At 36.4% G+C, this 14047-nt stretch overlaps 1 pseudogene; it reads left to right on the top strand.

Annotated features, from left to right (window-relative positions):
• The first annotated feature begins 1487 nt into the window (after positions 1–1487).
• Positions 1488–1924, top strand: LOC101698800 (acyl-CoA-binding protein pseudogene; annotated as a pseudogene).
• The last annotated feature ends 12123 nt before the right edge of the window (positions 1925–14047 follow it).

Genomic DNA, 14047 nt, shown 5'->3' with positions numbered 1-14047 from the left:
GAAAGTAAAGTATTTCCCTAATTGACACATACAGTTTTGCTCAAAGGTTTTAGAGGAAGTTAGAAGTGTAGCAGAGGAAGCCTAGTGGTGTCTGTCCCTAAAAGGTTTTCCTCCTGGCTCTGCATCTTCTAGGTTCTCTTGAGGCAGGCAACGGCACCACTAAGCTAAATCCCTGGCCTTTCTTCTAGGTTCTCTTGCTTTGTGCTCCTGTCTGGGTTTGGCCAGTGGGAGACACCAGCAGGAGAATTGAGGACCAAAAGAGGATGAGAGAGAACAGATGCTGTGTTTTGAATGTTTGTGTTGCCTCCAAAATTCATTTGTTAAAACTTAATCCTTAATATGATAGCATTATATGGTAGGCCTCTAAGAGGTAATTAAGCCATGAGGTCTCTTTTTTGCCATTCTACCTCATGCCGTGTGAGGAGCCAGTATTCAGTCATCTTCCTGGAATTAAATCACCAAACTTGCAACACCTTGATATTGAACTTCCAGCTTCCAAAACTGACAGCCAATAAATTTCCGTTCATTGTAAATTACCCAATCTGTGATATTCCATTATAGTAGTACAAATGGACAAAGACAGCAGAGAATCTCTCTTCTGTTTCCTCCCTACTTTGGTGACCTGAATCTACAAGTTCAGCTTCTACAGGCCAGTCCCTCCTCCAGCTGGTAATATCTTTGCTCCTCTTGTCACTTTGGCCTACCAGCAGTAACAGCTTCCCATGGCTGATTATCCTTGGTACCTCAGCATCCTTGCTAGCTCCCTTAACCAGGTCCTGACTCTGTAAATAGTCCAGACATGGGATCAACTCAAGTGTCTATCAACAAAATGAATGGATAAAGAAAATGAGACACACACACACACACACACACACACACACACACACACACAGACTGGAATACTATCCAGCCTCTAAAAATCATGAAATCCTGTCATTTGCAATAATATAGGTGAACATAGAAGATAATGTGGAAATAAGTCCAGCACAGAAAGACAAATACTGCCTAATTTTACTTATACGTACATTCTTAAAAAGTTGATCTCATAGAAGCTGAGAGTAGACTAGTGGTTACCAGAGGCTAGGGAAGGGAAGGAAAAATACTGGTCACTGAGTATGATATGATAGTTAGATAGGAGTAGTAAGTTCTGGTGTTCTAGTACACAGTTGTGACTACACTTAATAATACGTTGTGTATTTGAAAAACAGGTGAAGAGAGGATTATTAATGTTTTTGTCCCAAAGAAATGATAAATATGATGTATATGCTAATTTTTCTGATTTGATCACATTATAAAAATGTATCAAATTAAAATATTATCTCATAAATATGTGCAATCACTATTCATCAATCAAAAATAAAATTTTAAAATCTTCAGCTGAACCATTTTGAAAGGGAGACTTGGTTTCCTACTAGTACTCTGGCTGATACAAAAAGCACTGTCTGCGCGCTCGCTTCCTGTTCCTCACCTCCTACTCAGACTCTGCAGAATTCTGGTAATCCTGCCGGCATGTCTCTGGCTGAGTTTGAGAAAGCTGCTGAGGAGGTTAACCACCTCAAGACCTAGCCAACGGACCAAGAGATGTTGTTCATTTACAGCCACTACAAACAAGCCACGGTGGAGGACATAAATACAGAGCGGCCTGGGATGTTGGACCTCAAAGGCAAAGCCAAGTGGGATGTCTGGAACCAGCTGAAAGGGACTTCCAAGGAAAGTGCCATGAAGGCTTACATTGTCAAAGTAGAAGAGCTAAAGAACAAACACGGAATATGACAGACTGGATTTGGTCACCAGCCACACGTTTAACCTAAAACTATGTAATGCCTTGTTTTTTCTAATACTGTGGGTGATGTGAAATTAGTCGGTTACTCTAGTTCCTCAGGGTGTACCAGGATGTTTCTCTAAGAATGGTCACTGACCTCTTCCTTCCCCCAATAGTTTTTATCTGGAATCAATTCAAATATATTTGTTACTTGGAACAAAAAAAAGCACTGTCTTTGAAAAGGGAGTTATGAATTACAGAGCTCCTTAACTGCCCCACAAACACATACACAGTACTTGATGTTATCATTCTTTTCTCATTTCCAGAAAGTACTGAGGTCTTGTGGATTATATTCACTTGGAAAAGAGAAAGATATACAGAATTAAAAACTTTCTTTTTAAAAAATTACTTATGCTATTGCTTTCCAAATGGACTTAATGCAGCAACTGACAACAATATGCAGCTGCACATTTTACACAAAAGAAATCCAGAGATGGAAATGGTTAACAGGAATGACTAACATGAATAGCCAAACTTCCAAAGAGCATTCTCACATCGCTTCCGACCAGAATTATTGTACTTGACTTTGAAATGTAACCAGATTAAGCAGGCAGTTTCCAAGTTTTCCCTTTCATTTTGCTTCCCAAGATAGATACAATCCATGACTTTAATTTGAATACATTTTGGTTTCACTCAGGAGTTGGCAGTTTTTCAGAAGGGTGTGCCAAGTTTTTATTTCTTTACTGAATTACATTTTCTAATTCTAGTTTTAACCTCCCTCCTTATGCCCTCTTAACTCCCCCTGCCTGCCCCACCCAACCTACCCAATCATCATAGATGGAAGCCACTGCATCCTTTAGGAATTAAGGAATTTGAGAAGCTAAATGTCTTTCACAGATATTCCAATTTGACTAGAAATGCCTATGAGGTCTGAAACTAGAAATCCTGAAGTCTCAGAAATTTGGTGGAAAGTTAGCAATTGTGGAAAATAAGGTGGAAAGTTAGTAATTGTGGAGAAAAAAAATTTGAATCTCTCAGAACATTAGAAAGCTTAGAAGTGGAGGGGGAATTAAAAATCTTTTAAAAATAAAAGTAGCTTGGATAAGCCTTTCCTGGTGTGTATGCCATGGAATCCTAACACTATAAGACCTTCCTGTGATGATAATGGAGACAGAGATTGGGAAGAGGTTGTGGTCAAACAAGTTTGGGAAATAGTGCAAAATGTGGCCCCTTCTTGTATAGACTCAGCATATTAAAAGCAGCAAGAACTTCTGCAGTAAAAAATCCTCTTTAGTGCTTGAATCCCCATGTTTACCCTTCAACTTGTTTAGCCATGAAATGTCTTAAAATAGCTCCTGTTATCACTATCTGGTTGAAATATCAAGGAAGATAGTTTGAAAAATATATCAGACTGGGAGTGAAAACTCAGGGAAAACATGACTTCTACATTTTTCATCTTTTATCTCTTGTGTTCTTACCCTGGAATCCAAAATTACACTGTTGTTTCTTTCCATCATGAACATGCTAGTAGAAAATGTTCTATTCTACTGTACTGAAAATGTTATGTGATCCTCAAATGTCCATTAAATGAACTAATGATTTAATAAAATGAAAAACACTGTGACGCACTTAGCACAATGCCTAGAACTGAGTAAAAAAAAACCAAAACAATAAATACTATTATTACTACTTAGTTTCTTTGGTTTAGTGGAAACAGAAAAACTCAAAGCTTGTTATTGGTCCCCTCCTAAATGACTAAAAGATTTAGATAGGCTCCGTCCACGGGCAACATACATTTTCTGAAAGAGAACCAAATGATTGTCACAATAAAATGATCTTTCACACAGAAAAGCCTGACATGAAAGTGTATGAGAATCACAGGCAAAAATGTTATTTGCTCACAGTCATAAACAACAAGAGGGAAGTTTCTACAAGAGAGAAACAATTCTGGGGCTGGGGATATAGTGCAGCGGTTCTGCTGCCTGCCTGGCAAACTCAAGGTCCCGAGTTCAATCCCCGGTACCCAAATTTAAAAAAAAGAGAGAGAGAAACAATTCTGTGATGTTAGAAGGCAGATTTAAGGTGTTGTTTGGGGGTTTTTCTTTTTTTTAAAATATCCTTACCATAGTTGCAGTTGTTTTAAGTAACAATATAAAAACCATGAAGGAGTTGAAGCAATTTATTTCACTTCTGTTCCTACCTGGAGTTATAAAACAGAATAGAACCTCTCACAAACTGGCACTAGTTAAGATTGTGTGGATCAACTTCCTTAGAAGGAGTGTATCTTGTCTGAGAATTTCAAGTGTTTCCTAATTTAGAAATGTACTGGGGTATGTTTCTTACTGACATCTACTAACTAATCACGCTGAATCTTTTTGAAAGAGAATTGTTTTTCCTGCCCACAGTATATCAAGAAAGCATTAAGAATGAGGTCCTGCTTTTAAATTACTTTCTGTGATTTAAAGCACAGAAATAGATTTGTATTTATAAATGTATTAACTCATTGATGAAAGATAAAGTTGCCAGTTATTCAGAAGGGGAAAAATCTAGCATCAAATTTAAATGTTACTTATTTCAAATACACTTAATTTCACTTTATGGAGTCTAATGACCGTATCTGGCTTTGGTTAAGTATGGCAAAAATAACAGAAGTTCTGGTTCAAACCAGTTAAATAACAGGGAAATTCGCATAGTATGGCAGACTCAGAGCACAGAGGAAGATCAAGCCTCCAACTGCGCTGATTCAGTGGCTCAGTGGTGGCATCAAAGGCGTGAGTGACATCTTAGCACTGGCAACTGAGGCTGTTTCTCTCACGGTGATAAGAGGTCCACCAGCAAATTCTAGAACGACATTGTTCATTATTCATCTAATATAAGCAAGAGTAAATCTTCCAACCAAGAGAATGAATCTGCATTTAGTTCGACTGGACCAATTTACTGCTCTTGCTCATCCCCAGAACAGGGGAATGACATTGAGCACCCTAAACCTATGGTCCTCAAAGTGTGTTCCCTAGATCAGCAGCTTAAGTGGCCAGAAACCTGGAAACCTGTTAGAAAAGCAAATCTGGGGGCCTCACCTCAGACCTACTAAATCAGAAATGCTGGGGACGGGGTCCAGCAATCTGAGTTTTCACAAATCCTCCATGTATTTTAAAGTTCAAGAACCACTGTTTTAGACTAAATAGAACCCCATCCCAGAGATAGGGAAGAGATTGACACAGGGACCAAACTATCTTCTCTTAGAAAGAAGGGGAAGCTCTGCCTATTGTGCTACAAACAATGTTCACATCCTGAATTTTTCCAGACAGTATGGGTTTCAAATGTTCTAGTCCAGGTTGTGGGGAGTGCAAAACATAATACACTGTGGTAACTATTTCCAAAACTCTCTTGAAATCTTCTGGTGAAATACAATTTCTTGGAAAGATGATGAGAATGTACCAAAAGAGCTGAGTTTTGGTTCCAGTTCTATCACTAATTAACCCTTTATCCTTCAGAAATTCATGTAAATTCTCTGGACCCCAGATCTTCCTTCTGTAAGAATATCAGTCTTTAAATCCCTAAAAATAAAAACAAGTATAGCCAGCCTTTATTATGCACTTACTGTGTGCCATAGACCACCATATATTTTATTTATTTATCACTATCTCTTAACACTTGGAGTAGTTCTGTGAAGTATGTAGCTTACCCAAACTCAGTGGGCTGCTGAGTGAAGAATCTGTGATTCAGGTCAACCTGATGCAACTGTCCATTTGCTTAGCTATTGGGTTAGTTCCTTTCTCATTCCTGAGACATAATACTAGACACCAACAACTTAAAGGAGGAGATATTTACCGTGGCTCACATTTCAGAAGTTTTAGTCCATGGTTGGCAGGCTCAAACACAAAAACAGCATGGTAGAAGGGCCTGCTGCAGAAGGAAGCTGTTCGTATCATGGTGGCCAGGAAGCAAAAAAAGAGAAGAAGCCAGGAAAGGAGACAGACCCTTCCAGGTCACACCTGTACTGACTCACCTCTTCAGGTCAGACCCCACATCCTAACAGCAAGTCAGTGATAGCACTCCCATCATTCAGTCACCTTCCAAAAGTCCCACATCTTCACCCATGAGGCTTTTGTAAGACATTCTAGATCTAAACCATAACAGCTACTCTACTATCTTGCCCCACTATTCCTCACCCCCTATCAAACTAACTCTTCATGATCCTGTTATTCACATGGTTTCATTGTACTTTAGCTCATTATACCTTTAGCATAGAAGCAGCATATTATCATACAAAGAATGTAATCTTTGAACTTAAACTGTAATTTAAATCTTGGCTTCACTCTCTTGATATATGGTTTTAGGAAAGTTGCTTAGCTTCTCTATAACTTTAATTTCCAATGTGTAAAATAATATTTCATATTTTATTTTTAAGAATTAAAAGAGACAATATGTATATAAAGTTTAAGAGAGATAACACATATAAAAGTGCTTACCACAAAGCCTAGACAATAATGAGTATTCAGTAAAGTTCATTTCCTCCCTTGCCTATTTCCCAGTGGGAAATTTTAACTGCTGAATGAAGGGGGAATATTTTGGAATATTTATTTATATCCCAAAATAAATATTTCCATTCATAAGTGACCCTATTAAGTACTACTGGGAATAGAAAAATTCTGCCTGTGATTGCTTGGCTAAAATTGTTCTAGACATAAACACCCAGGCAGAAGACGTTGTCCAGACAAGAGCAACTCTTGTACCTTGCATCCATCTTCCTGTGAGCATCACTCCCCAACCATCTCTTCTCACAGTTTTCTTCAAGCGAGATATGTGAGGTATATGTTTGAATCTGGAATACCATTTTCAAATTTTGGAAGTACACCTTCTTGATTTGTATTCATCTTACAATACCAGTCTCTATGAGTTAAGGAGTCTGTTCTTTCCTTTCAGAGGCTCCCTGCAATACAGCAGCAATAGCACCCACGGAGAATTTTGAGAAAGCTTTTTTGTTCATGACAACAAAGATCATGGCTCCCAAGAAAGAATGCTGCCTTTGAACAGCTACAGAAAGGAGAAAAGAATTTTATACTATAAGCTCAGAAGGATACAACCTGTAAATATTTCATGATTCATTTCCATGAGTCTTAAAAGATTGTTCAGGACATTTATTTTATGGCTCTATCATTGTACCATTTTTAATGGTGAGAAATGATAGAATTAAGAAACATCCATTTTGAATGCTTGGAAAGTAAAAGGCTCTTATGTTTGCTTTCAATTTGAATGTTAAAATTGGTTGTGGGCTCTTTATCATCCTGAAGAATAGAAACTTTGGAGTAAATTTACAACAAAGGCTCCTGGAGTTATTCAATGCTTATATTTTCTTGCAACAATATTGGAGAAGAGCAGAAATTTATGGTCTTCTACTTTCTAAGACCCCTTATAATCAGATTTTGAACCAAATGTTTACATCAGATAATTCATCTAAAGAATAAAGCTCTAAAATGTCCTTTATTGTAATCAAGAGGCAATAATAGATCATGGCAATGAATACATGATATTATCCTTCTGGCTGATATGGAAAACACAAAATTATAAAGGTTTATTTTATATCCCTCTTCAATTCCAGGAACGCTGATGGCCATTTATCTTGTATCTTCACAAGCAAAGAAGAATATAAAATTGAGAAAATATCCAAAAATGTCATTATTTGTTGATATTCTTAATCATTCATCTTTAAAACTGTGATGTTTTCTATAAATTATATATATACTGTATTTATTTTGTTTTTGAATAAAATATAATTCTTTAAATGATGTGTTAATATATGTTTTTAGCTAGTAGCAACCAAAGATGGCTCAGTACCAAGGATCTGGGGGCTCTGTAGCGTGAAGTCCAGGGCAACAGTATTTTTTTTCCAGTTCACCGAGTGACTGCAGTGGGCAGGCAGGCTTGAGAATCATTCATTCAGAAGATTTTACTAATCACACTTGATCACACGTATTCTTAACTTCACTGGGAAGCTGCTACTACATCTACAGAATACCATAGGATGAACAGAGGCCTGCCCCATGATTCTTTTTTAACTTCTCCTTGAGCAGAACATCTGAGACAGTCATTTGCTGGTGCATGCATGTGTGCATGTGTGGTGCTTAGTAGCAAAGCTCTTTGTTCTCTTTCCAAATGAAATTTCTTTCAGACTTAAGGATGCTGAACAAAGCGGAACTGTCAGAGAGCTTAGCTGAAAAGGAGTAAGAAGAGCTCAAGCCTGTCTTGCTCTCCTGCTCCTTCTCTGTTACCATGACCCCTGGCTTCCTACAGCACCATTTAAAAACCTGCCTCTTCAACGCTAGAGGACTTCATTGTCCCTCTGAGTGGCTGCCAAGGGAAGGCTTATTTCACACATGACAGGAAGGACTCCAGAACAATCTGCTAAATCATGCAACAAGCGTTCCACCCAGGCAGCCTTGGATCTATACTATGAAACGTATAAATCCACGTGTAGTTAGCTGTGGTTTTTGTTTGTTTAGAATATTTATTCTTTAAAGTCACATACAAACTATTTACAAATGAAATGATAAGATGTCTTGGATTTGCTACAAATAGTTCCATAGTAGGGAAAGGGTAAGGCTAAATAATACATGGGCAAAGATGAAACAGCATTGACTGAGTTAATAATTAAACTAAAAAAAAGATATATGGGAACTCATACTATTTTGTTCCCTTTGTATATGTTTACATTTTCCATTAAAGGTTTTTGGTTTAGCCAGACACTGTGGCCCACACCTATAATCTCAGCTACTCAGGAAGCTAAAACAGGAGATTCTCAAGTTTGAGGCCAGCCTGTGCAACTTTGCGAGATCCTATCTCAAAATAAAAAATAAAAAGGGCACCATAATGTTAAGTGAAATAAATCCAAGAAAGTTAAATATTACAGTTTCTTTTATGTGAGAAACCTAAAACATAAAGCGCAAAATGTAAGAAGGATGATAGGAAGCAAAAAGGCAGACTTGTTAGAGCTGAGGAAGAGGATCAGAGAGAACAGGAAGGTAAGGAGGGGGTAATGAGATCAAAAATTACCAAGATGTGCTATGTACATGGACCAGTTCCCCAAGAGGAATGTAACTACAATGTATTGCAAACATACACTGATTTTTTTTAAAAAGAAACAGAAAAAGAAAGGGAGAGATATAACTTAGTGTAAAGGCCCTGGATTTGATCACTAGTACAAAAACAAAACAAAAACAAAAACAAAAATAAACCCTTTTACTTTTCTATGTATGGCTTTAGTCAGTATGATGTATGGAAATTTCAAAGGCTTTGGAGTTAGATAAACCTAAGGACAAATACTAGCTCTTTTCACTACTAGTTAGTAAGAGTTTTGCCCAAGGCAAGATTCTTAGGCTTACCTAGCTCCTTCTTTGTCATCTTTAAAGTGGCGAGACTAAATAAAACCATATCTTAAAGCCCTGAGCATTGTGTCCGACGTAGACATTCAGTAGCTATTCTTTTAATTATTTTATTATTTTATGTTTATTATCTTATTTTAAGTTATTGAAGACATAGGCATTTCAAACAAACTTGGGACAACTTGTCTTAAGATTTCAATGGCAATCTGAAAGCAGAGTGAAATAAACCAACAAAGAGAAAGAGGTGGTACCCTTTCACTGAGAGCCCTTGAGGTTAGGATTTTTCTGCCTAGGCAACAAGACAATTATTCAAAACACAAAAGGAACCAACTCTCTATTTATCTCATTTCTAAGGTAACCATTGTATTACTAGTGAAACAGTTCAGGCATAAATTGGACACGGTCTGCAAGGTCTCTAATTTCATTTCATTTCTATATTTGAATGAGAAATAGCAAAGATAATGTCCTCGGCTGGGGAAGAGAAAAGGATCTAGCAATTCTTTTAACTGAGATTTTTCTCAAAATTTCTGCTGTTTTAGGTCTCATGAAAAACGAACTTCTATTAGGCACCTGGGTTTAGAATTTATTCTTTCTCTTAATAACTTGGCTAATGGCTTCACCATCCAGTTATCCAAACCAAAACTGTGGGAGATACAGTCAATCCCCATATCTCTCACTAGTCCTCTCCCTACAAACTTTCAATTAATTAACAAACCCTTTAGTATAAAAGAAATTATGGTTTACTTATCTTTATCTTCTTAAACCTTATCTAATACCTGGCCACAGTAGGTGCTCAAGAATATATAAAATGAATGAGAATTTAAAAAATTAACAAATATAATGAGTTAATTAAATCTTTCCAGAAAAGCTTATCTTTCCTCAATGCACTTTACTGTCTCAAGTCTTAGTATCTTAGATAATCCCTTCTTCTAGAAAGCTTTTCTCTTCCATTTTATCACTGGTTCATCCTCCAAGAAGCTACTCAATATCCTTATCTCCATGAGACCTGGCGTGAAACTCTAGGCTGAATTGCCTACCTCTTTTTTTGATTGCCAATAAATCTCTTGTGCAAAAATGAATTTTTATTAGACTTTTGCACTTTACTGCAATGCCACTGACTCTTGATATTCACAAGATATATATCCTGAGACTTCACAGTTCCAAAATTTTGAACACAAAAATATTGACAAGGGCTTCTGAATTTCTTGTAATTAAGTTTCTAGACTGAATCCTGGGTTTCCTCCCAGTACAAGTTAGGCAGTTTTTAATTTTTACTCAGAAAGTCAGGTTTATCAAACATAATTTACCATAGAATAAAAACCAGTCTGTCAACTGTCAGGAGCAATGTTACATAGTTTTAGGGAAAAATCATTTGGTTAGCCTAATTCTCCTGCCTACAACCTACAGCCCAAATTCCATAGCTGGGCTATAGGCAGGAGAATTAGGCTAACCAAATGATTTTTCCCTAAAACTATGTAGCATTGCTCATGACAGTCAACTATATAATTTTATGATTTCTGACAAATGTCACATAACCACCATCAAAATTAAGATTTAGAACATTTTATCACCCACCCCTCAAAATTTCCCATATGCCCCTGTTTTAAGCCCCCAACCCATAGTTCTTTCTCTAGTTTTAACTTTTCCACAATCATATAAATTAAAATATTTAGCATGCAGCCTTACAAGTTTAGCTGGTTTTTGTTAACGTAATGCATTCAAGATTTATCTTTTTGTTGATGAATAGTATTACAATGTATGGGATTCCATTATAAGGAATATTTATAGCATGGATGTACAATAGTTTGCTTATCCCTTCACAAGTTGATGAAAATTTGGGTTATTTGTATTATAAGTGATACCTTAGCTTATAAACTTAATTTGTTTTACAATTTGGGGGAAGATGCTGCATTTGTGTTTATGTGGGGAAGATGGCTGTGGTTGTGTCTGTCATACGATGCAGAGTTTGGGAAGGGAAGTAAAATTTTGTTGAACACTTTTGTTTACAAACAGAAGTGTTCGTGAACCAAGGTATTATTGTATTTTGGTGTTTATGAATAAAATTGCTGTAAATATTCATTATAGTGCTTTATATATTTCATTTCCTTGGAGTAAAAATCTAGAATGAGTTGGGTCTTACAATAAGTATATGTTTAACTTTGCAAGAAGCTATCATACTGTTTTTCAAAATGGTGGGACCTTTCCACACCACTGACAAAAATGTGAGTTTCAGTGGCACACCAGCTTCAGCAGCACTGACAGATATATAGGACCTCTCATTGTCTTTATTATGTTTTAATTTATGTTTCCCTAATGGCTAATGACTTTTTCATTGTTTATGTGTCATTTTTTATCTTTTGTGAAGTGTCTTTTAAAATATTTTATCCATTCTTTAATGGCCTTGTCTGGTTTCTTATTGTGTTCTCAGCGTTCTTCACACTTTAAAGACATTGCTCTTTTATTATGTAATGTTTGGTAAGTATTTTTCCAGTCTGTGGCTTCTCTTTCATCTTAATAGTGTTTCTTGAAGAGACGTTTTTCATTTTTAATAAGCCCAATTTGTCAACTTTTCTGAATTGTAATTTTTAGATGGTAAGAAATTTTTGCCTAACCCAAGGTCACAAAGATTTTCACTTATGTTTTCTTCTAGTTGTTTTAAACTTTTAGATTTTATACTTAGGTCTATGATCCATTTTGAGTTAAGCTTTTAGTACAACATGAGCCATGAATCATAATTCATATTTTTGTACACATATGCCCAATTGTTCCTGAAGTATTTTTTAGTCTACTCATTGACACCTGAATTATCTCAACATAGTTGTCAAAAATCAATTGGCCATATATGTACTGTTCTATGTCTGGATTCTGTTTTGGCATTTGGCCAACTTTTCCTGTAAAGGGACAAATATGAAAGATTTTAGGCTTTGTAGGCTATACACTCCCTGTCACAATCACTCAGCTTTACCATTGTAACACAACAATGATTATGGACAATATGTAAACAAGTGAGCATGGCTATATTTCAACCAAACTTCATTCACAAAAAAAGACAAGTCAGATTAGTCTTGCAAGCCATATTTTGACAACTCCTGCTCTAGTCTATTCCATTGATTTATATCTGTTAATTTGCCAATACTGTGCTATCTTGATTACTGTAACTTGAAATTGGGTAGTAGTGTGAGTCTTCCAACTTTTCCCTATTCGTTGCTTTAGCCATCCTTTTGCGGACAGTTTTGATTATCTTTTGCTAGTCCATATAAATTTAAGATAGGCTGCTGGTTTCTATAAAAGAAAATGTCTTCTGGGGTCTTTATTAGTTAGGATTGCACTGAATCTGTACTCAATTTGGAAGTAATTGGCATCCTAAAAACTTTAAGACTTCTAATCCATAGACACAAGTACTTCTTTCTTTAGAAACTTTTATTCTAACATCAATGTTTTATAATATTCAGCATATAAAACTTGCCCATGTTTTGCTAAACTTATACCTAAGAATTACATGGCTTTAGTACTATTACAAAATGATATGATTTTTTATTTCATTTTCAATTGTTCATTGGTAATATATGAAGATACAATTGATTTTTGTGTATTTTACTGCGAAACTCACTTGTTAGCTCCAGTGGCTTTTTTATAGATTCTTTGAGATTTTCTATGCAAAAACCCACGTCGTCTGTAAAAAGAGACACTAATTGTTTCTTCCTTTTAAGTTTCTTTGCCTTTTTTCTGCTTTTACTGCACTATGACCTTCAGGAAGTTGACAGCAGTTATGAGAGTGGACAATCTTTCCTTGTTCCTGACCTTAGGGAAAAACACTGAGTCTAGGTCCATTGTCTTAGTCATGTGAGAATACAATGAGAAGATAGCCACCTACCAACCAGCATGACCTCACCGGACCCCAATCTGTCAGCACCTTGATCTTGGATTTCCTTGACTCCCAAAATGGTGAGAAATAAATATCTTTTGTTTATTTGAAATAGGAAAAAAGGTCCAAAGACATAGGGGTGAAGGGAGGGGAAGGGGAAAGGAAAGAAGGGAAAGGAAAAATTATGAGAAAAGGGGAAAAAAAAGGAAATGATGTCTATGTAAATAGGGAAGGGAGGAGGGGGTGAAGGCCACACAGGTAATGGGGAAAAAATAAGAACCAAGATACATCATGTACAGGTACAAACACCCAATGATAAACGTAAGTGAATTGTATACGTAAAATGTACCAATAAAAAAACTTAAGAAAGAAAAAAAATAGAGAAATTTAGAGGCTGCTAATATAGTTCGGTGGTAGAGTATTTGCCTAATTTGCACAAGGCCCTGGATTCAATCCCCAGCACTGCTAAATAAATTAATAAATAAGGCAAGTTTCTGAAGCAATGATAGCATATATTAAGTGACAGTAAAGTGCTAAGGATTGTATATCTACCATCTCATTTAGTTTTTATATCAGTGATACAGGTATTCTTATTTTTTTTTTTTTTTTTTTTTTTGGTACCAGGGATCAAACTCGGGTCCTTGCGCTTGCGAGGCAGGCAGCGGAACCACTGAGCTAAATCCCTGGCCCCATATACAGGTATTCTTAACCACATTTTTATAATAAGAAATCCAGTGCTCAGAAGAGTTGGTCATTGTCTTACTTTCTCATTGCTGGGACAAAATACCCAACACCCACAAGTTAAAGGAGGAAATGTTATAAGCATGGGTGAGCATATGTCACCCATGTTTATAGTGGCACAGTTTGTAATAGCTAAAACTTGGAAACAGCCCAATTGCCCATCAATTGAAGACTGGATAAAGAAGATGTGAGTTGGTTTTTTTTTTTTGGTTTGGTTTGGTTTTTTTGGTACCGGGTATCGAACGCGGGTCCTTGCGCTTGCACGGCAGGCAAGATGTGGGTTTTTTTTTTATAAAG

This window comes from Heterocephalus glaber, unplaced genomic scaffold (genome assembly GCF_053883595.1).
Source record: "Heterocephalus glaber isolate CG9 unplaced genomic scaffold, H.glaber_assembly_v1.0 deba00000676, whole genome shotgun sequence".
In the NCBI taxonomy this organism is placed as follows: Eukaryota; Metazoa; Chordata; class Mammalia; order Rodentia; family Bathyergidae; genus Heterocephalus; species Heterocephalus glaber.
Note: the sequence above shows the minus strand (reverse complement) of the source record. Positions and strands in the feature narration are given on the sequence as shown.